Source organism: Xiphophorus maculatus, chromosome 6 (genome assembly GCF_002775205.1).
Source record: "Xiphophorus maculatus strain JP 163 A chromosome 6, X_maculatus-5.0-male, whole genome shotgun sequence".
NCBI lineage: Eukaryota > Metazoa > Chordata > Actinopteri > Cyprinodontiformes > Poeciliidae > Xiphophorus > Xiphophorus maculatus.
The window spans coordinates 18438447-18451936 of NC_036448.1; the positions used below are offsets into that span (position 1 = coordinate 18438447).

The window sequence follows — 13490 nt, forward strand, 5'->3', positions numbered from 1 at the left end:
CAGGGACGCATTCAAACCCTAAAAACCTGGAGCTCATCAGCGCTGAGAAATCTGCAAAATATCAGTGGAAACATACAAAAAATTGAAAGATTTACAAGCTTCAGCAGCTGAAATGGGACAGACTCTGCATATAAGTTTTTTTTTTTATCAGTCAAAGTATAACAGGAAATTATTGATGAGAAAGTTACTGTTGAAGAAGACTAATGTTATGGTCAGGTGGTAGAAAGTTATTCTATCTGATGAGACCAAAGTGGAGCTTTTAGGCGATAAGGCTAGATTTGTCACCAGGTGGATACCAACCACTGCTTATCACAACAAATACACCATCCCTACTGTGAAGCATGGAGGGGGCAGCATCATGCAATGTAGACGCTTCTTGGCTGCAGGCCCTGGAAGGCTCGTAAAGGCACAAGGTAAAATGAATGCAGCAAAATATAGGGAAACATCTCATTGTGGACAAAACTAATAAACTCCTTAAAGACCATCACAAGCTTGTTGGAACTGATGGTGTTGGTTATTGAAGAAGTTCTAAACATATCAACAGAACATCATTACAGCCTAAACCAGGCATGATCAAGTAACCCCTGTAAGATTTCAGAGTAATGACAACAATGATCAGTAGTCCAAGGACCACTTAATCTGGTTCACATCATTTGCTTTTATTAGAATGTCTTAAGACAAAAGGTCTCCAACCTTTTTAATACTTGCGCTATATGTCTTAAAGTCAAATTACAAGTGGGTCCTACAAAGTCTTTATAAAGAAACAAAATTTACAAAAGAAAATGCTTATATCATGACTTTTATGTGCTCAATAGTAATCTAAGCATGCAGTATTTCCATTAAGTAAACAAAATAGAAGGGAGTAAAAATATTATAAACCCATAACCTTACTTTGGGCATCCCTTTCTTTAAATATAGTAAGTACAAGCCTGTTGTAATTGTAACAGACAATATGTGACGGGACTTTACAAGTTCTTTTTGGCTCTGCATTCAATCTAAATGAGCTTGAGCTATTTTGAAAAGAAGAATGGAAAACATTCCAGTTTCTAGATGTGCAAAGCTGATAAACACATACCTGAAAGGGTTTCAGAGGTAAAGGTGCTTCTACAAACTATTGAGTTAAGCAGATGCATGCAACACTTTTCAGATTTTTTGTGAATCATGAAGCCTGGTGTAATTTTCCATGCCCTTCACAATTATGAAGTACTTTATGTTGATCTATTACACACACAAAAAATCATAATTTTATTAACAGACTTACTAACTAGTTACCATTGCATAGATATTACTCTGGTAACATAAATAGTACTACACAAGACTTATAAAAAACCCTCACTTACCTAGAATATAAGCAATAGCAGCAGCCATCCTCAATGTTTGCATGCTGAACTGTAGAACTCAGTCATCTAAAAGCCTGCTAAAATTAGATCCTCACAGCTGCAGGGGAAGCTGCCAGCCATCCATTTCACATGAAACAATGGAGGGAGAGTTTATTACATGTGCTACTTTACACTTACAAATATGTGCTAATCCAATACCAGAAATTTATATCTTAAAAGATGTAGTAATCTAGTTATCTTTCTAAGCAGTAAGAGCTAAATATCTGAAAATTAATAAGATTTTGCTTTCCTGAGTTTTCCACTTCAAACAGAAAAAAACAACAGTTTTTTCTTTCACAATTGTAGGTTTTAACATTTTGTGATTTCATCTTAATGGCTGTGTCCAGTTTTATGTATTAAGCGTTATTAATGACAACAGACTGAATTTGCACCAACGACAGCTGGAAACACTCAGACTTCCAGCCTGATTTCCCACATCACCCTAGCAGCAGCATTTCTGCCTTTTGCACACATATATAATTCCCTAAGCTCCCTGCTCTTGCTCACACTGAATTACAAACATTCAAACACAACCCCAAACAGGATTCTGCACAAGGTCAGTTTGTGTTGACGCTGCCAGGACTGCGGGGGAGAGGGCTGCCTGCTGCAGAAGGCTTTCCCATAGGCTGCTGCAGCTTGTCCAAGGCTACGGTGACCAAGACCCAGCGCTCTGCCGCGAGGACTCAGTGTTCCTCTGTGGCAGCGGAGGTCATTCCCTCTCTCTCTCTCTTTTTAGCTCCCTTGTTTTCTCTTCCATGCTCCCACTGTGTTAACATTTACAGCTCAAGTACTGCAGCAAATGCAACAGCAACATGAAAATCTGATAACAGAAAGCAAACAGGAAAGCTTGTGTCTATTAACAATTGAGGAACAGCTTTTGAAAGGATGTCATGCAAACCACTTCAGATTTTAAAAATACCTATTTGGAGCACAGAGTCATGAAAAAAATTAGGACACGGTTCGTGAGCCTGCATGTTTTTATAAACTGTTTTGGAGATATTACGTATAAGTGGCTTTTTCCAAGTAGTGGACTGACCATTTAGCGTACAGGGGCGACGCCCAGTACGTGTTTATGTGTTTAAACTGGCACAATGAAGGTTGTTATCCATTTTTGGATCCAAATATGCCCAGCACCAACTTTGAGGGGCCATTGGTTAATATATTGTAAGGACATTAAGCTAATCCAATGAAATCTCTCAGCTCTTTCCTGCTGTTTGACTGAGGTTGTACATTTTCACAAGTAGGAAACTAGTGGACAGGCGCAAAGATCTTTGTGAAAGGATAAGTGATAGTATGTTATTATTATTTTTGCTTTTAATTTTCTTATAACAAATATTACTAAAGTAGGATTAAATAAAGCAAGATTTATCCATTAAATGTTTGTCACATAGCACCTAGCATTACCATTTGAGCAACTGATTGTGCAGGAAACCTTCTAGGAAGGTCTTTTTACTGTGGATAAAAATAACCCTCTTAGCATCTTGTCTGAAGTGGGAAAAGAAAAAAACAATATTTACCTGATTCATGTATATTGAATGATTCTGCAGTGGTTTTGAATTTATTAACTCTGTCTGTGATTTACAGTCTTTGGTACGGAACATGGCACCATAGATAACAACCTTCATTGTGCCAGTTTAAACACATAATAATGTGTTTGGGAAATTTTTGGACCCAAATGCTACTTAATTATTGTCTATCTGAAAATGACTTCTAATTTTTTTTTTTCTTTTTTGCTTATTCTATTTAAATGACCTGTGCGGTAATTTCTGCCCACGTTTTTTTTTTTTTTATCTTTTGAAGGTATAGTTTCTGAATGAAGGCCTCAGGAGATTTTACTGTCACCTTTTTCCATCAGCAAGATTTGTGTGTGGGGGTCAAGTCTCAAACAAAGGGTGACTCTACTTTCTTTGTCCCATAAGGACAAAAAGACCGGTTGCTGCTGTAAGGAGGGCTGATGGGATTTAAGTGTGAGCTCCGTCACCACGGGCAACCCTGTGCTTATTAATCTGGAGGGTGGTGAGAGACAGAGGGGGACACAACGGGGGAAGGGGTGCTGCTGATGAAGCAGTGCCGCCTGGGGGTCAGGAAGAGGGGGCACGATGGACACAGCTGATCGCCCCGTAAGGAAGTTTGGAGGGAAAGAGGAGGAGGCTCCGTCGTCAGGACATTAAGAAGACTCTTTGTCACGCTGTCACTCAAATGGATTCAAGGTGCCTGAGACCTTTTTCAGGGAGGAAAAGAGAGGAGCAACTCCATTGTGTAAAGTGGATCTCTCTCTGGACGCCTGATGAAGACAACAAAGCTCTTTCTTATGTCCTCTCCAGGAGCGCTCGGTGCTCCTGTGTGGCAAACATTAGGTTAATGTGTCAGGAAGGGAAACATTTAAAACTAAGTGGAGCCAGTTGAGACGAACATATAAAACTTGACCTGATAGTTAATATATCAGGGTTCATACCTTCTTTTACTTGTTCCTGTATTTTTTATGACTGTAGGATATTTCTCATTTCCTTCATTGTGTGCTACACCCTAACCCTACACCCTTTTGTCATTCATTATATCTGTCCTTCTTTTGCTATCTCTGTCCTTGCTTTCTTGAGCTCTAACTTCTACGTCACAGTCTTGTATCCTTCATTCTTACCTTTCTAGTCTTATTTCCTCCTCCCCATGTCCTTCTTGTGTCCTTGTGATCGTCCTTCCTCTTCATTCCCTGTGTCCTCCATCTGTGCGTCTTTGTGTCCTTGTTTCCTACCGCCTTTCCTTTTTAGCATCTATACTTTTGTTCACAACTTGAGTCTTTCTTATTTTCTTCAATCCTTCCTTCTTGTTTATTGCAGATTAAATGTTTAAAACCCATCTGCTGTGGAAATGTTTGCTATAAATCCTTAGTAAACTTGCGCAATTTATATTTAATGGTGGACTAGGAACTCTGGAAAATTAAATCTGAAAAAGTATGGGATTGTCTGGCATTAGAAGTTACTTTTATAATTTGTCAGACACGATATATATTTATTCGGCTTTAATATTAGTACTGGCCCTAAATCTGTGATCTCTGGGGTTATTTTATTTTATGAGCTTCTGCACAAAAAATGGTGAAGCGCATAAACATATCTTTTTTTATATAAAATGCCATAACTAACTGCAGCCCTTATCATGTCTAAGTTACTTATTATGAATTTCTTAATTCTTAACTGTTTAAGAAATGGCATTTAGCATTAAAATGCCAGTCTTAGCTATGAAAGCATCCTTTAAAAGAAAATGTTTTATTTGTTGTCCTTCTCATTTGTGAAGACGCGAATGTTTTCTTGGGATTTTTTCTGAGCCCGGAACTATTAAAAGGCAGCAATAGTGTTTATTTTTTTATGTTTTGTGGAAAGCAGTTGTCAATCATTCAAAATTGTTTGTAAAATAATTACTTTTGAAGGGATCTCAACACCTGGGAATAAATAAATACATTTTTAAAGCAAAACTCAAACAGCAATAACAGTTTGATCAAAAAATTTTAGTCAGTGGCACAAATCGATGCCAAAGCGACACACATTTTTCTATCTAGTTTAAAAGGCATATGATAGCTGAAAGACGAAAAACAAATGAAAAGACATACAAATGTGTACAATTTAGTTAAAGTTAAAAGTCAGACTAAACTAAAGTTCGGAAAGTACTCAAAGATGTCAAGGGACGCATGGACCAGAAGTATTATGACTCACTAATTATTGCTTTCAATTTTGAGTGGGCAATTGTGATGCTGCATACATTGACATTGCTTTGACTGTTGTGATTCCATGTATTGTGTGGATTTCTGATTAACCCAGCATGTAATCTGTTATACTCTTATCAAGATTATAGAACATGTTAAATATGGCAAACAAGTTGTTGTTTTATAACAACAACTGCTTTAAACTTTTATCCAGCTTTATATCAGGAACTGGGCATAGAGTAAGTGCACAATTTTAGACACAATTTATGATATGTGCTGAAACCAACTGCACATGACAAATAGCTGTCTTGGAGTATTTTTCAGCAACTATATCTAAAGGAAATTATAAAAAATTGATTTCATATTGTACCAAATATGCATTTCTTCTGTTGGTTAACAAATCACTTCAATGCATCATAATTGTTTTATGTTTTAGCAAAACTCTGTGTATTTAATAAACACACATAAACATAATCATTACATAAACAACTTTCTTCTAATGCCAATCATAATGGTTGAATAATTTGTTACCTAGTTAATTTAAATACATTTTATAGTACCTAAACTACATTAAGAAGAGAATGAATGCGGAAGATGTGGTGAAAAATGTAAATAATTTTGTTCCTCAGAATTTTAAACAGCATCTAAACATTTATCCTTAATCGAGGCTGGAAGGTTGTCACTTTTACTTAAGAGAAAGAGTGGAATTTCTTTTATTTTCTTTGCAATCATCTCTAAAATCTCCCATTAGATTTACATTAATCACACATCCTGTGATGTGGACAGAGAGACGATTGCAGCCCAGGCCAGCTTCTGGAACTGGGAATCTGACCCCCTTTCGCTCAGTTTGTCATCTGATAAGAGCAAATGTTGTGATAGTGTTGGCCCTTTCAGCGTGATCCATGGCTCTCCTTTTACCTCCCATAACAAACAGGGCTGTCTAAACAAGCATTTATTGCCGGAACATGGCCTGGTCAACCCTCATCAAAGATCTGCTTCAGGATGAGCCATTAAGTGTGGACCAGATGTTGGAAGAAGCATCTGTGATGATGGTGGAGGACTAAGGTATAACTCAGAAAAGGATTAAAAAGGGATGCATGATTTATATGTATTTTAATAGTTAATAAATTGTGACTCAAAACAGTGGATGATTCGCCAGTACAAGAACACAACGCTTTGATGCCTTAACATTAAAAGAACTTATTCTTCTCATTGACCTTTCCTATACTTCAGCATTGACCGGTATTTGACCACCTCCAATGACAGCTTTACTGTATGATGTAGAACTCTTTCTGGTCCACTTTAATTATTCCTTGAATAAGTCCATAAATGTATTAGGGTACTGTTTCTCTCCCCTGTTGTTGCAAATTTGGTGAACTGGCGTTCAACCCGGTACCGCTGTAAAATGCAGATTGGGTTCACTGGCAGGCCTTTTGTTGCACAGTCATGAATAGCATTGTAAACTGTCACTTGTCCTTCACTTTCATTCCTTTTTTTTCCATTAGGGTTAAGATACATGGAACCAAATTTCCCAGTTGAATGTTGAACTATAATTGTCATTTTTTATAGGTTTTATGCATTTTAATGTTGAATATTTTTAGAGTTTAATGCGAATTTTCTGCTGCATGTTTTTAAATTTGACCCACATATATATAACTACAAATATATTTTAAAGAGAAAAACACTAAATGTGTAGTAGCACATATACATGTCTCAAAGAAGTATTTTTTCTTTTAAGTTGTTTCTTAAATCATTGTGCTTCTTCTTTGAGTCTGTGGTGGTAGCTAAATGGCAATTGTCAGGGTTAAACCTTTCAACTTCAAAGACTTGGAGATTTATTGTCAAAAATACCACTGGAAACATTCAACAAGCCGGTCAGCAGTTATAAGAGAGGTTTAAATTATTGTAATGCTTATAAATATATTTGTATTAATTATTGAGCATATGGATGATAAAAAATTCTGACAAATGAAAATAAGTTTTTACCACATTTACTATATACTTATTTATAAATTTTTCACTGTCTTTTGAGAAATGTTCATATCGTTTCCTATCAGAAACAAACATCTGGATGAAATGGACAATAATTGAAGATTTAAATCTGCCAGGGTTGTGAATAATTTGGGATTTAACTGTACTATCTGGTTTCTGATTAGTGAAAAAACCCCACATTTTTTATTCAACCAGTTCACTTAAACAGCTACAAATACAGTTAAAATTATATAAGTACAATACTCTTTTTACTACAGTGCGTGTATATTAATCTTATTTAATATTTGTAATAGATTCCCTTTTGTTTAAAAGATCTTATGATAATTTCTGTACCTGTGCACATCCTTAAAAAATAATGTTCTTAGATAAGTTAGGTGCTTTAGTAATCCAAGTAAGAAAATAATTTTCTCACTGTTCCACTCACTGTTTCTCAGTAACCCATGCGTTTTAACATGGTTTAGTGCAAACAGAGCAAAACAACATCATTTAAAAGGTATGAAACAAATTGCGCACTTTTAAGAAATGCATGTCTGAATTGAAAGAAGAGGGATAAACACAAGTTAGAATAATCAAATTCAAATTTTATGTACTGGAGTAACTAAAGTAACAAAAAGAACAGAACAGATGCTGGCTCAAAAGGCAGCCAGATGTTCAGGATGTTGTGCAGCAGATAGCTGAATAAACACATTTTACTGTTTGTTTTACGAGTTGGGTATTTTTTGTGTAATATAAATAAGACTGAAAAACTTTGTTTGGATGAACAGAGCAAAGTGCAAACACTTTCAACTCAGTCTAAATCTTAAATTGTGGAAACTTTTTTAATCGATCCTTTACAGATTCCATATTGATTCATTAATCAATGAATTGACCAGTAGTTACACTTCCAGTTGCACACATGATAATATCCTTCGACCCACATTCTAAAGGTTTTCTTTTATCTAAGACTTTCCTATAAAAAATCAGCTGCACAAAGCAGTGTTGTTCTAAATTGGTGTCTTTTAACTAAACTTGTTTTCCATTTGTGCTGCATTACTTCTCTATTTACCATGAAACGATGCTGGCCTTTGTCTGCAGCTGAGATTTAGTTTAAGGTTAAATACCTTGCCCTTAAACTCATCCTCTAGGCCGCAGTGTGTGGCAAGGTCACCACTCCAATCAACCCAGTGGTAACATAAAGCCTTCTTGTCTCCTAATGAATTAGCTCCTATATGTTCCACAGCAAGTTACTAGACCGTTCTCCAAGGCTTCACCAGTTCCTCTGTCCTTTCATACACATGCACACACACACAGTCCTCCTTTCCCCTAATTTTAAAATGAGCTTTATAACTGGACAGTAAACCTCCAGTGGCTTAATGATGATGACTTCTTCATCTGCCCAAATGCTCCTTTTGTCCACCCCAGCTCAGGCCCAAAGGCCCTACCCCCGTTCCCTCTGGTCACATCAGGCTTTAAACCCTGTTTCACCCCACTTTATAGTTCCACAGATAATCCCCCCCCAGAACACACAGGCACAGACGTGCACATGCAAGCACATGCCCACAAAGACACACACGCACACCCCCCAACACACACGCCCACACCCACACACACACACACACGTACCCTGAAGCCATTATTTTCACTGAGCCCTGCCCTGCACTGTCTCTCTTTTTCTATGTGTTGCTGCCGACTTCAGCAATGGCATTCAGCTGGAATGTTTGCCTTTGTTTGTTTGGCTCACTGGAAAGCTATGAATGACCTTACTCATCTGCTGTCCTCACTAGCAGCAATTTGCACTTCAGGGCCCAGCAGGTAGTCCTGAGGAGCCAGAGGAGGAGGAGGGTTTCGAAGATTTTTTTTTCTGGGCTTTTATAAGGAAATTAAAGCTACCACACGGATAGTAAACGGAAGCGAGAGTCCTCACACCTACAACGTTACATAGCCTACTGTTCTCTGCTAGAAAAGCGAATTCTGCCACGGGAATTTTCACAGGATGGCTGTATTGTGTTGTTTGTTTATTAGTTTTGTTATGGTTTTTTTGTCTGTTAGTGTTGTGAGATGACTCCAGGTCATTTCCCCTCTTCACCTATTTCTGCTCTGCTTTTGCACCCACTCATTGCCATTTTTCTCGTCTTTTATCTGTTTGATATCTCTAAGCAACTCATTTTGTACTCATGTCATAAAACCATGGTGTCGAAGTTTATGTTTCATCAAGTATTTTTAAGAATTATGATGATATGTTGATCAAATTTCACGTGTAACTTTGTTATATTGTACATTATTATCAGAAAACTTTGTATCCAGTCTGTTATTTGTTGTAGTTCTGATCCCTGTTTACAACTGTTGAATTTTGTGAAACATGACAGATTATCACCCGATATCAACCTAAGATACCTCTTTGTGAAATCATTTTGATAGTTTGTTTATGGGAGACATGTATACAACATTTTTTTATTGTAAAGTATGAGTAGAAAAAAAGTCCAAACTTCATGTTGTCAACAGAGGCACAAATTGGTACATGTTTAGTATAGACATTTCCCACAGACGACAATGTCATGTAATAGTATATGAAACAATCAAAATCACAAAAGGATAAAATTAGAGTCAGACAAAATAATACAATATATTGACTTGTCATACCTACGCTGGAAAACTCTACACTAATTATTCGATATTCCTTTATTTAATCAGGTAAACCCCGTTGAGATCTAGATCTCATTTTCAACTGGGACCTGAGCAAAAAATTTGCAATACATAGCAACCTGGTTACAAGATAAGTTATGGTTATGGTTAAAATCTTTTCACTTGTGAACCCCATAGTGTGTATGGTCTTAACTGTTGTCATTGGCTAATCATTAGCCGCTCAAAGTATTCTCACCATGTTTTCAAATAACTCTTATTTTTTATTTATCCATTTAATTATCCAAATAAGCATACAAAGTCTGCTAAGTAAACTATTTAAAAGCGGGGATGTCTTTTTCAGCGTTCATGAGTCGTCTGCTAGTTTTATTAGCCGACTTTTTTAGCATATTTGGCAAGAACGACTTCCTTTTTTACTTCGACACAAGTTGCATTTTAATTGTGGTCGCAAGACGGTGTCAACTTTATGGCACACAGCTTCATGTCCAGGGCACTTACTTAGTCTCTCACAACTACTTCACCAGTTAAAATCTCCAGCTGACAGCAATTGGATTGCAATTTGACCAACAATTTTTACTTTGGAGTATCTCATACTACAAGATCTTTTTACATCCATACAAAATGTTTGTTTTCTAGCCACATCTACTCCAAGAATTTCTGCTGGAAGAACTCGTTTCCAGACTCCCCTTTTTTACATTTAAAAGCCCTAACCCTAGTTTTCTTTCCCAGAGTCTACTTTTGGTGACTCCACTTGTCTTCCCTCTGGTGGCACTGGCAGGGGCACTTCCCTTTTGTCCTCTTTGGTGCTCAGTTCTGTAGTGAGGGATGAGCTTAGGGGCGGGAAAGTTTTCAATCTGCACTCTTTTGTTTCTTTTCGCACAGAGTCTTTGTGGGCAGAGAAAATGCCGGGCTTACTCATTATCTCCATTTTCAATAGGATGCTTAAGACAGGCCACGTTAAAGTCAGGAGCTTGGAGATAAATGACGCTGACAGCTCTTTTCCTCTGGTTGAACTTGCTGCTATAAGAATAATAGGTGTAAAGATTTCGTCTTTATAGTAACAGATAAGTAATCCTCAAATAAACTCCTGGAGATGTCACAGAAGTTTAAATGTGTGGTATAAATCTGCAGCAGACATATAAAATTCACAGTTAAACTAAATCCCGGTGTTAAAAAAAAGTCTGGCAGATTTGAGAAAACGAGTGCATGAAAGCTCTGTAAAGACTAATGAAGGCCCCGATTGGCTGAGGTTGTATTTACAGCAGCCCTCACACTCAGAGTGCCACTATATAACCATTGGAGCGAAGGTGAGAAGAGTTGCGCACAACTTGGTTAAAACAACTGTTGACCGTGTCTGTGGTAATGAACTGGAACATCCCTCACATTTTAGAAAATCCTGAACTCAAAGTGAAGAATTTAAAAAATGTCTTCAAAGTTGTTTGACAATTAAAGTTTATAGAGTCAAGACTGTTTGATCTAGATACAAAAATTGGTTCAATTCTTTATTAAAGCAATTTTCTCATGTAAGATAAGAATAAAAAATCTGTAAATTTAAACCAAGCCTTTTGATGCAAAAGCATTTCTATGACCTGCAATTCCTTCCATCCAGTGGATGTGAGTTTACTCAGACCTTATGTGTACCTGACAAATTCTTGCTGACATTTTCTGACCCTAATGAGTTTTCAGAAAGACTATCTTCTCATACAGGTTAGCCTATTACAACATAATATTGTAGGGGAAAAGTAATAAAAATGTATAGCTTCTATGGGGTGATTTGCAATAAGTATAGCAAGATCTTTAAAAGTTATGAAATCATACCATTCCTACAGTTTGAAGTCTTTTTCAGAATTCAGATTCAGATTTTCAGATTTTCTACTATTTCTTTATAGAGTATGTAGTAACATAAGTGTCCCTACCCCATTTATTGTACCATCAGTTAGACGACTGATAAAGGGTTCCTACATGTTGTCTTACTAAATAAATATATAATATGTTATATATTATATAAATATTTCAGGACACAAATGCAAACACAGTCTTAGTTTTGGAACAGTATTTAGGAAGATGCAAATGGCATGTCTGTTAAGCAGCAACCTTTTATTTATATTTTAAATAAAATAAATTTGTTACATGACAAACATTACTGAAATTCTTATAAAATTTTGTGAATATTTATTTTAGGTCTTTGCTTTAATAAATGTATCAAAATAAAAAAATCATCTAATTCTTACAGATAATATTACTATACTTAGAAAATCAATGATCTACTACTGTAAATCAAGGCAATTAGATCATGTTGTACTGCAGACTATTGTTTCAAAAAAATAAACTTCTATTTTTACTCAAGATTGTCATACAGACTGAGAAATGCCTTTTTGAGTTGCAATAAATTTGATCTAAATTTCTGATGTTGTACATGCAGATGTGTTTGGGTAAATCTCCAGTTCCAGAGATTGGTTTTCTCCCTAGTTTGCAGCATCATGATAAGGTGCTATCAACGATCACAAATGATGTATAATCCCCAACATCTGCCAGCAGCTGTTGATTTGTGGCACATTTCTGTTTATTTATTTTGACTGGATGAGCCCCTGGTATTTATAGCAGGAGTAAAAAAGCCTGGTGTGTGGGGTCAATCCTGGGTAAGGCTGTGGAGACAAAATGCTCAAGCTGACCCAACATTCCTGTCCCTACTTTGCTGGAGATGGATCCCCCCTTGGTCCCGTCGCTAAATTGGCCCCCAATAAAATGTTGGGTGTGGTAGCTAGAGCTGAGCTTGAGCGTGAGAAAAGATTTAAGGAACTACCACCAACCCCCGACTTCCAGCATAACCCCTTGCCCCTGACTTCTTGAAAAAGAAAACTTCCAGGATGCTCATGGAGGATGTCTTGATGCACCGGGGGTCACGCGTGGCAGAGCTGTGTTGCAGCAGGCAGATGTGAGACTATGTCTTTGTTCCCCCCCCACACACACATACGCACCAATCTTAGCTCTTTAGGCCCCCAATAGCATCTGTCACAGCGGGGGGCCAGCAGGGCCAAGATGAATGAGCCCCCAGTGGATTCCCTCCTGCTTGGCAAATGGCACAGGACAGAGGAGTGCACAGGGGACTAGGGGGAGGGGTCTGTGTCGATTCGTGTTTGTTTGCATGTGAGTGAGATAGAGAGGCAGAGAGAGAAGGAGGGCTTCTGCTCCACTGAGGGATTCCCAATCCTTTCTGTGTGGAATCATGACGAAGCTCTCTGCGGGGAAGGACTGAACTTCCATACGCTTGCTGCTTGGATAAACTCTTCCCAAAAAAAGGATTTACTGTATTATGGGCTTCATTTGAAGAGTTGCCTGCAAATTTGTGGATTTTCTACACTGAATTTGGATTTTAAGGGGTCATCAAGTAACTGAGGAGTCATGGAAGGTACAGGAGAGGCTGTTTAACTTGGATGTGTGCCACATGTGGCCCTTATACAGCATTAATGATATGGGCTTTTAGCACCTCATTTAGACAACATGAAGTGATGTTAGTCCTTTTTTTTCTCCTCATTGCTTAACCCCATCCCCCTTTTCTCTCATGTCTGATGGATAGTTTCTTTTCTAATGTTAAAAGGGTGCTAAGGTCTTTCCCGCATAAGAGCTATTGCTATTTATTTTAATGTCAAGGATCAGCAATGTGGTGTGAATGGATTAGATAATTTTTCAATTGAGTTTCATTAACATTTTATGCATTTTTATTCCACGATGAAGGTAAAAAGGTCTAAAACAGTTTTAATCAAACCCTTTTTACTTCTCTGATTATTTAGTTAACAAACATGAAA

General features: G+C 37.2%; 1 protein-coding gene across 10 annotated transcripts in view; it reads left to right on the top strand.

The window, feature by feature from the left end:
• greb1l (growth regulation by estrogen in breast cancer 1 like) overlaps positions 1–13490 on the top strand; it is a 58261-nt gene that overhangs the window by 11069 nt on the left and 33702 nt on the right. Inside the window, exon 1 of one of the 10 annotated variants that reach the window (XM_023334972.1) lies at positions 12861–13093. The exons of the other annotated variants lie outside the window; for them this stretch is intronic. The gene's annotated coding sequence lies outside the window, so the exon portion shown is untranslated. Of the gene's footprint in view, positions 1–12860; positions 13094–13490 lie in introns of those variants that run through there. 10 annotated transcript variants of the gene reach the window in all.